The sequence below is a fragment of the Aplidium turbinatum genome, chromosome 2 (assembly GCF_918807975.1).
Source record: "Aplidium turbinatum chromosome 2, kaAplTurb1.1, whole genome shotgun sequence".
In the NCBI taxonomy this organism is placed as follows: Eukaryota; Metazoa; Chordata; class Ascidiacea; order Aplousobranchia; family Polyclinidae; genus Aplidium; species Aplidium turbinatum.
The window spans coordinates 5,625,744-5,636,105 of NC_137473.1; positions in this window are offsets into that span (position 1 = coordinate 5,625,744).

Genomic DNA, 10,362 nt, shown 5'->3' on the forward strand with positions numbered 1-10,362 from the left:
AGTGAACGTAACTAAGTTTGCATGAAAAGAAAATACTGAAACATTGCAAAATTTCTATTTTGAACAGTCCCAGACGTGAGTGAAAAACGTTGCATAGTTTTAAACAAAAGAAAACATGTGGAGTTGACAATTTCTTTGTGCATCATTACATTGGCAAAAAACATGCTTTTGTTGGGTGTGAGGCTTAGCGGTTGAACATTGGTTCGATACTCATTGAAATCAGGCAGCTGTGTCCTGGAAGGACGTTTTGCTAAAACACACATCAAAACAGGAAACAAAAAAAAAATTATCTTTTCATCCACAACTACTTGACATAAACCTGAAAACGAGAGGAAGAGGTGATCAAGAATCAAGCTTTGGTTTGTTGGGTCATCAGAGCAGTCATTTGTTCAATATGAAAACGCATATTGCCTAGCAGGATTTCTATACGATTTAATAGTTTGATGAAAAGGTAAATAGTTTAGAGTGGCAACTACCATTTCTCTTTTTGTACATTACGAAACCTTGTTGCAAGATTGTTTCCACAAGAAAACATTTAGTGCAGGCCCTTAGGGGAATCTTTAGGCTAAACGTGTTACACATTGTTTTTTTGCATATTTTTGCAGTTGATCAACCCAACTTTGATTTTAGTGGGTGCCGCAACTTTTTGGGTCACGTGATCACCCCCAAATCGGGGGTTTTCCCAGAAATCACGTTCAGCTCTTTTCACGTCATTTTTGTGCAATTACATATTTGATTTTTGTATATTTTAACTTAAAAAGCACATACAAATAAGTGAGACAAAATAAATACAAAATAATTTGATTGATGACGTCATTATGACGTCATCACATATATTTTTTTGCTTTTTTAACCTATTTTGGTCGTTTGCTGTTGGCTTTAGTTGGAGTACCGGTTACTAAAACCATTTCACAATTCCTAAAAGTAGCTTCGTCATAATTGCATCTTTTATGACGTCATCATTACATTATTAAAACTAGACTTCAAATTCAGGAACCAAAGGTAAGTTTATTCCGAAAAAAGCGATCAAATACTCTCATTATAAGTTTTGCAATTGCTTAAAATTTTACAATTGCAAGCAATAACAATAATTCCAGTACAGTATGACGCAATAACGACGTCATCAAGGGAATAACCAGAAGAGCAGCTACCAGGGGTGAATTTCCCTTTTGGTCATGGCACTTTAAAATTTAAAATAATATGTAATTATGGTATACAAATCAAATTGATACACGACCCCAGATGATGCAATGTCAGAGTCTTAACACTGTTAATTCAAGATAAAAAAACTAGCGGTTTTCGATGTTAAATTCCTACCATACGTAATTTGATGTTAAAAAAATTCGTGTACGACAAGTTTTTGAAGTTACAAGATAGAGTTTAGAAAGTCAAAAGCATTTCTTGAATGATCAGTGTGGATTGGAGATGAAAGGTCAATGTGGATTGCAGATGAAACATCAGAGAGGATTGGATATTTTGTGGTCGAATTGCATGTTTCGTACTCGCATGAACAAAGACTTGTGCATTTTATGGATTTTTTCTTACAGGAACATCGAGAGCCACAAGTAGACTGACAAAACGGAACAAGCTGATTTGCATCATTATGTTTCCAACCCCAAGCTAAAGGAGAAGGTAGTTGCTGAACATTTACGAGGCTTGATTTCCGTATTTCAGCTTGATGTATCGCTCTGCGTGTATGTTGCATCAGAGCAGCTGACGTTGGTGGCAGCTTTTCAATAGCGCAACCATTGGTAAACATCATATAACGGCATTCGTCTACATCCGTGATAGTAGGACCATTGCCATAAAGAGCTATGACATACTTTTGTATGTCATTTATAGAACTAGGTGATAGACCGAGAGCCTACGACAGAAGATTTCACCCCATAAGGTACAAAAGGTTTGACTCCTTGAAGTTACTGGGGTCAACCATGTCACTTACAAAAAGTATGGAAGATTGACCGCACCGGGTGGATCTGGACGCTAGAGCCCCCTAAAAAGCCCAAAAAGGGGGTTAATTTTACCCCATAAGGTACATGGACCAAACTTGGTGAATACGAAGTTCTATGTCAGGACATCACAAAAATATCAAATCTAACAATATTTTCGGGTGGAAAGATGATGTAAGACCCCCCCGAAAGTGACCCCCCCGGGGGTTAATTTCACCCCATAAGGTACATGGACCAAACTTGGTCAAAACGAAGTCTTATGTCAGGACATCACAAAAATATCAAATCTAACAATATTTTCGGGTGGAAAGGTGATGTAAGATGCCTTCAAAGTGACTTCCCTTAATGTGACCCCCTCGGAAAGTTTATTTCACCCCATAAAGTACATGGACCAAACTTGGTCAAAATGAAGTCTTATGTCAGGACATCACAAAAATATCAAATCTAACAATATTTTCGGGTGGAAAGGTGATGTAAGATGACTTCAAAGTGACTTCCCATAATGTGACCCCCTCGGAAGGTGTATTTCACCCCATAAAGTACATGGACCAAACTTGGTCAAAACGAAGTCTTATGTCAGGACATCACAAAAATATCAAATCTAACAATAGTTTTTGGAGGAAAGATGATGTAAGACTCCCCAAAGTGACCCCCCAGGGGTTAATTGCACCTCATAAAGTAGGCTACATGGACTAAAGTAGGTTAAATCGAAGTCTTATTTCACGGCATAACAAAAATATCAAATCTAACAATATTTTCGGGTGGAAAGGTGATGTAAGATGTCATCAAAGTAACCCCCAGAGGGTTTATTTCATCATAGAGTACATGGACCAAACGTGGTCAAAACGAAGTCTTATAGGTCCTAGGACACCACAAAATATCAAATCTAACAATACTCTCAGTTGGGAAGATGATAAAAGACCTACCCAAAAGTGAATCTCCTCCTATAGTTTAATTTACTTCATTCCTTACTCGAACCAACCTTGGTGTAACGGAAGTGCTATGCCAGGACAGTACCAATGGATTAAATCTAAAAATATTTTTACATAGGTTTTGGTGAAATACATTCGCAAGCTGTCCCATGATGCATGAAATGGAACAATAGCCTACTTTACAAAAAGTTTTTGTATAAATCATATTCAGTCAATCGAAAAAAGGCAACAGGACACGACAATACATGGCTTTGTAACACCAAAAACAGAAAGTACATAAGAAGCATATAGGTTACAGTCATGGGCGCCGATCGCTCTCTAAGATTGGTGGGGACATTTACTAGGAAAGAAAGGGCAGACGAGCGAAGCGAGCTGAAAGATTGGGGTCTGTTCAACAAACAAACAAATAGGCCTACAGTAGATAGGCTACAAGTCTAATGCGATGTATTTTAATTGTCAGTGTCAGCATTGGACAGCAGAAGTCCAAACACTGCAACTCGGCAACGAGTCTCCGGCGAATTAAAAACGAAGTCCTTGGTTGATCCTTGGCTTGTAATGAAGGTTGATCGAATTCAAAAATTTAATGTGCACATAGCAGACCATTGCATGATTTGGCCGTTTCTGTGTCATGGTAGATCGTAACAAAGTTTTGATACGTCGCAAAGTTGAAAATGAGCGTTCAGCTGAACACGAGCGGGCTGGTGATATGAGCAAAAGTTCCACTTGCGGAAACATTTGTCGAACAGCGGATGGTATCTTCTTGAATATCATTCGAAAATCTTGTGCAAGGGACTCTGTGTCAAAGAACTGAAGATAATCGTCTACCAAATGTGATTGTAGCTTTCCACTAAAGAGTGATTCTTGTAGAATTTTGTAGTGCTCAAGATCGGTCGACTTGAAATAGTCAGTAAAATTTTGCTGCGAGCTGTCAATGATTGCAAAATACTCTGACCGATCGATCTTGAAGTTTAGGAGGTTGACCATGGCCATGTCCATACTGAAGACGATTTGGAACGTGACAAGTCTTTTAAAAATTGGGTAGGGTAAGAGTTTTTTCAATTGAAAAAAAGCTGCCTGCCAGCCTTCCAACTGCTGATTTTCTTATATACAATTTTTTGCCAAACCGGTAAAGACATTTCAGCAGCTCTTAACCTCAATGTAATAATAACTGAAAAAATAGCTTTTTTCTTATACAAAAGTAACACAAGCTACACTTACTGCACTACATGCTTGTACGACTCTTTCAAAGTAATTCTAAAACTCTGCACTGTGTGGCCCTGGCGTAACCAAATTAAATACAATTTGCGAGTTACACCAGGGTTTCTCTGCCTAATAAAACATTTCTACTACGGTTGGGGCTTCCTCGCATAAAACAAAAATGTTGTCCCCTCCTTTCAATATATTTTAAACGTTTGACTGGTAAAATTGTAACATTCGGGTAATATTTTCCCTTTTACGTTACAAAAATAATGTAAAAAGATGATGGGGACATGTAAAAAGATGGTGGGGACATGTAAAAAGATGGTGGGGACATGTCCCCACTGTCCTATAGGGATCGGCGCCCGTGGCTACAGTAGCCAGAAAATTGATCCAAGATTTTGATACGACCACTAAATGTTGACTTAATTGAACAACTGACTATCCAAATAAGACGAAGAATAAGACGAAGAAAGTGAAAGCGACAGCAGTGACAATGAAGAATAAAGAAACGACCGTTTACATTTACACAAACAATCTCTGTTTATGAATAAAAAGTTACAATAACTGATTAGAGACATGAAGCAAATGGCATTAAACAAAAATTTACTATATTGGGTTTATTGGGTTATTTATTGTAGCAGCTGGAAAATGTTCATTACTGCCTGAATTAACATTCCAAATGATTCACTTCGAAACGTTTTGATTTGAATAGTCAGTTGTTCGATTAATTCAACATTTAGTGGTCGTATCAAGATCTTCGATCAATTTTCTGGCTACTGTAGCCTATATGCTTCTCATGTACTTTCTGTTTTTGGTGTTACAAAGCCATGTATTGTCATGTCCTGTTGCCTTTTTTCGATTGACTGAACATGATTTATACAAAAACTTTTTGTAAAGTAGGCTATAGTTCCATTTCATGCATCATGGGACAGCTTGTGAATGTATTTCACCAAAACCTATATAAAAATATTTTTAGATTTAATCCATTGGTAGCCTACTGTCCTGGCATAGCACTTCCGTTACACCAAGGTTGGTTCGAGTAAGGGATGAAGTAAATTAAACTATAGGAGGAGATTCACTTTTGGGTAGGTCTTTTATCATCTTCCCAACTGAGAGTATTGTTAGATTTGATATTTTGTGGTGTCCTAGGACCTATAAGACTTCGTTTTGACCACGTTTGGTCCATGTACTCTGTGGTGAAATAAACCCTCTGGGGGTTACTTTGATGACATCTTACATCACCTTTCCACCCGAAAATATTGTTAGATTTGATATTTTTGTTATGCCGTGAAACAAGACTTCGATTTAACCTACTTTAGTCCATGTAGCCTACTTTATGGGGTGCAATTAATCCCTGGGGGGTCACTTTGGGGGGTCTTACATCATCTTTCCTCCAAAAACTATTGTTAGATTTGATATTTTTGTGATGTCCTGACATAAGACTTCGTTTTGACCAAGTTTGGTCCATGTACTTTATGGGGTGAAATACACCTTCCGAGGGGGTCACATTAAGGGAAGTCACTTTGAAGTCATCTTACATCACCTTTCCACCCGAAAATATTGTTAGATTTGATATTTTTGTGATGTCCTGACATAAGACTTCATTTTGACCAAGTTTGGTCCATGTACTTTATGGGGTGAAATAAACTTTCCGAGGGGGTCACATTAAGGGAAGTCACTTTGAAGGCATCTTACATCACCTTTCCACCCGAAAATATTGTTAGATTTGATATTTTTGTGATGTCCTGACATAAGACTTCGTTTTGACCAACTTTGGTCCATGTACTTTATGGGGTGAAATCAACCCCCGGGGGGTCACTTTCAGGGGGGTCTTACATCACCTTTCCACCCGAAAATATTGTTAGATTTGATATTTTTGTGATGTCCTGACATAGAACTTCGTATTCACCAAGTTTGGTCCATGTACCTTATGGGGTGAAATTAACCCCCTTTTTGGGCTTTTTAGGGGGCTCTAGGGACCAGATCCACCCGGCGCGGTCAATCTTCCATACTTTTTGTGAGTGACATGGTTGACCCCAGTAACTTCAAGGGATCAAACCTTTTGTACCTTATGGGGTGAAATCTTCTGTCGTAGGCTCCCAGACTATGAGCTTGAGAAATTCAGAGAGTTAAATAAGCCACACATTGCGGTAAGATTAAGCATCCAACAATCCCAAGCCTTTTTTTCCAAAGACGAAACAGTATCACAGATTGTGATAGCATACAACAAAGGTAAAGAAGCGCAAATCATCGGAGGTTGAGGTAAAGATGAAACAATATCATGGATTGAACTGAAGTGAGTTTTTTTTTCCAACTCCAAATTCAACCCATAGTTTACAGATTTCTAACTTGTCAAAACACGAAATTGCAATAATTACCACATTAGTATCTACTGTTTTGACTATGGCATCGGATTTTCCATGTTTCACATGGAGAAACATACGGGTGTCTGCCTCTTCGTGATCACATGGGGAAACCACAGGCATGTCCAATGTTTGATTGTTAAGAGCTGTATCTAACGATGTTACAACAATCGTAAACAAGTTTGGATCGACTGAAGTTATCACAGCTTGTTGAACTAGTTGATATAACGCAGTTTTGTTGCTGTCATTTTCCAAAAACTCAGACCAGTTGAGAGGAAGACGAGTATTACTTGTGACAGCCACGTAACATCCAGACCCTGTTTCTTGCAGAAGATAAGCCTCAAATAGCTACTGCCATCACAGAACATGCCAGCAGTGTGATGTCAGCCGATTATGAAGTAGTGAAAGAATCTGCCTCGAAAACCGATCACTACGTCCTTGATAGAGGGTTCTTGTTGCATCGAGTGCCATTGAAACTGGAGACAGTTATGGGTCTATTGCACAGTCGTATGCAGATTTTACCATTCGTCATTATCGCTTAGCAACGGTGGTCTTTGATGGATATGGTGGTCCGTCTATCAAAGACAATACCCATCAAAGACGCGGCATGAACGTCCACCCGGTTGTTCACTTTACTGTAGACACCAAGTTCATTGGAAAGAAGGAGCAGTTCTTGCCTCGAGCTTCCAACAAGGAAGGATTAATTTCTGCTCAACTGAGGAATAGAAGCTGCAATGTGATGAACGCTCCAGGTGATGCAGATGTTGACATCGTCAAGACGGCAGATGGACAGCCCTCATCGACATAGTACGACTTTAATTGGTGAAGACACATACCTTTTAATATTGATACTACGCTATGCTGACACTGACCCAGGCATTAAAGACCTCTACTTCCGCTCCGAAAAGACTTACGCAACCAAGATACACGACATCAACAAACTTAAAGCAATCATCGGACCAGACATAATTATGCTCATAGCTCCTCTTCATTCACCGGTTGTGATTCAACGTCAAGGATATTTGGTATCGGGAAGAATACGCTTTCAAGAAACTAGTGAAAAGTCAACCAATAAATCAAAGAATGTGCAAATTGCTTTATTCTCCCAAATCAGACAGACCACATCATTAAGGATCTTGGAAACAAAGCTATGACCGTTATGTTTGGCAACGATGGCAGTAGTAACCTAGAAACACAGCGATACAATACATTGGTCAAGAAAATTAAAACAGCCAAATCCTTTGTTCACCCTGAACGTTTGCCACCTATGTATGTATGTATGTATGTATGGGGGGGGAAGAACAGTCACCTTCACGCGGTCCCCCCTGTAAGTAGCATCATAAAAAATGCGAAACGAAGACTGTCAAAACCGAACCTCGACCCGGAACGCTCAGTACAGGACCCCACGAGAACCGCTCTTTTCAGAGCGCGGCAGTTCCACTGTCGACAAGTACCGTCGTCCCACCATCTTACAGCTGAACGCTGAGGGCATCACATCCAGCAAGATTGATGTGATCGAGCAGCTCGCTCATAAGGACCGAGCTCTTGTCATCCTCCTCCAGGAGACCCACTGCACTTCTGCAGATAAGCTAGTAATTCCACACTACTCACTAGCTGGGTTTACCCAAAGCAGGAAGCATGGCCTTGCCACGTTTGTCCATGAGAGCTTAAACTGGACGCTTGCGAACTCCTCCGCCAATGAGGAAATAGAATGGGTTTGTGTGAGCATTGAAAATTACAACATCATCAATGTATACAAGCCACCATCCTCACACCTGAACCCATCATCTATACCCGCATTCCCCTCACCCAGTATCTATGCAGGTGACTTTAACTGCCAGCACACCGACTGGGGTTACAAGTACATCAACAGCGACGGAGAATGCCTGGCTGCTTGGGCTGCAAACAACAACCTCGCCCTCCTTTACAATCCAAAAGATCCAGCCAGCTTCTGGTCCGGACGCTGGGGAACGGGCACAAACCCTGACCTGGCCTTTGCAAGCATGGACACAGACAGCTCTCTTCCTGACAGACGTGTGCTAGAGAAGTTCCCACGTTCCCAACACCGACCTTCGCTTATCACTGCTCCTAAGCTTGTCTCTCCCATCCCAAGTGCCCCAGTGAAGCGATGGAACTTCAGAAAGGCCAATTGGAACCGCTACAGCCTCATAACCAATCAAACCGCGGCGCAACTACCCTCACCTTCTACCGCCAACGTGGATGAGGCTTACCAAGACTTCTGCCGTGCTATCAAATCCGCAGCTAAACAAGCTATCCCTCGCGGCCGCCGAAAGAACTACACGCCGTGCTGGGATTCAGAGTGCGAAACTTTATACCGCTCTTATGTTCGTGCCTCACCAGGTGCTGCCTCTATCTCAGCCGCAACAAGACTGCTTGATCGGCTGGACTCACGGAGGCTAGAGCGATGGAAAAACACCGTCAACACTATCGACTTTACACACTCTAGCCGGATAGCATGGAGTACTGTCAACAACCTTACGGGCCGTTCAGCACGCCCTTCCCGCCAATGCCCCGTTACTTCCAATAACATCGCATCAGAACTTGTGAAAAACGGGACGTACAAAATAGGCGACCGCAAGTTCTCCAAACTTGTAAAGAGGGAAACGTCTGATCTCTGGAAAATCCCAACACCAGACGAGGAAAGCATTTCTGGTGAATTTACGTCCGATGAGTTTACCGCTGCCCTACAATCAACTAAGACCCGTAAGGCACCTGGTCCCGATAACATCTGCCCCGAACTTGTACTCCATGCTGGCACCGCCATGAAGTCTTGGCTGCGCAAATTCCTGTCTTCCTGCTTATGCCAACTCAAAATCCCCAAAATTTGGAGACGAGCCAAAGTAGTCGCGATCCCTAAGCCTCATAAGCCACAAGAGGATCCGAAGAGCTATCGACCTATATCTCTTCTCTGTATCCCTTTTAAAATCTTCGAACGTCTTATCTACACTAGAGTCGAACCAATTATAGACCCACTCTTGCCCCGGAAACAAGCTGGTTTTCGACGTGGAAGATCTACTGTAGACCAAGTCACTCTCATGACTCAAGACATCGAAGACTGCTTTGAGGCAAAGAAGAAGGCTGGTGCTGTGTTCCTTGACCTCACAGCCGCATACGACACCGTATGGCACCAAGGCCTCACCTGCAAACTCCTCCGCCTGCTCCCGGACAGGCACATGGTCCGCATGATCATGGAGCTCGTTTACAATAGAAGCTTTACCCTCACCACCGGAAGTGGTAAACCAAGCAGGTTACGACGCCTTAAGAATGGCGTCCCTCAGGGATCTGTCCTGGCCCCCCTTCTGTTTAACATCTACATCCACGACTTGCCAATCACGGTATCCGCAAAGTACGCCTACGCCGATGATTTGGCCATTTTACACTTGTCGAATCAATGGGATACATTAGAAGAGACTCTAAACCAGGACATGTCGACACTTTCGGCATACCTCCAGAGATGGAGACTGAAGCTCAGCGAAACCAAAACAGTGACGACAGCCTTCCACTTAAACAACCGGGAAGCGAAGCGTGAGCTCAAGATCAACACCGATGGAAAAACCCTGCCCTTCTGCCCAAACCCTAAATATCTAGGGGTAGTCCTGGACAGGTCGCTCACTTACCGTCAACATTTGGAGTCACTACGCAAAAAGATCTCAACACGCACAGCTTTGCTAAGGCGTCTGGCCGGCTCAGGCTGGGGAGCCGGAGTCGATACCCTGCGCATTGCCACCATCGCGCTAGTTCACGCTCCAGCAGAATACTGTGCACCTGTCTGGAGCCGCAGTGCCCACTGCCATCAAATCGACACCGCCATAAATGACGCCTTGCGTATCGTGACAGGATGCCTGCGACCTACACCATCGGAAAATCTCCCTGTCCTTGCAGGCATCCAACCAGCTG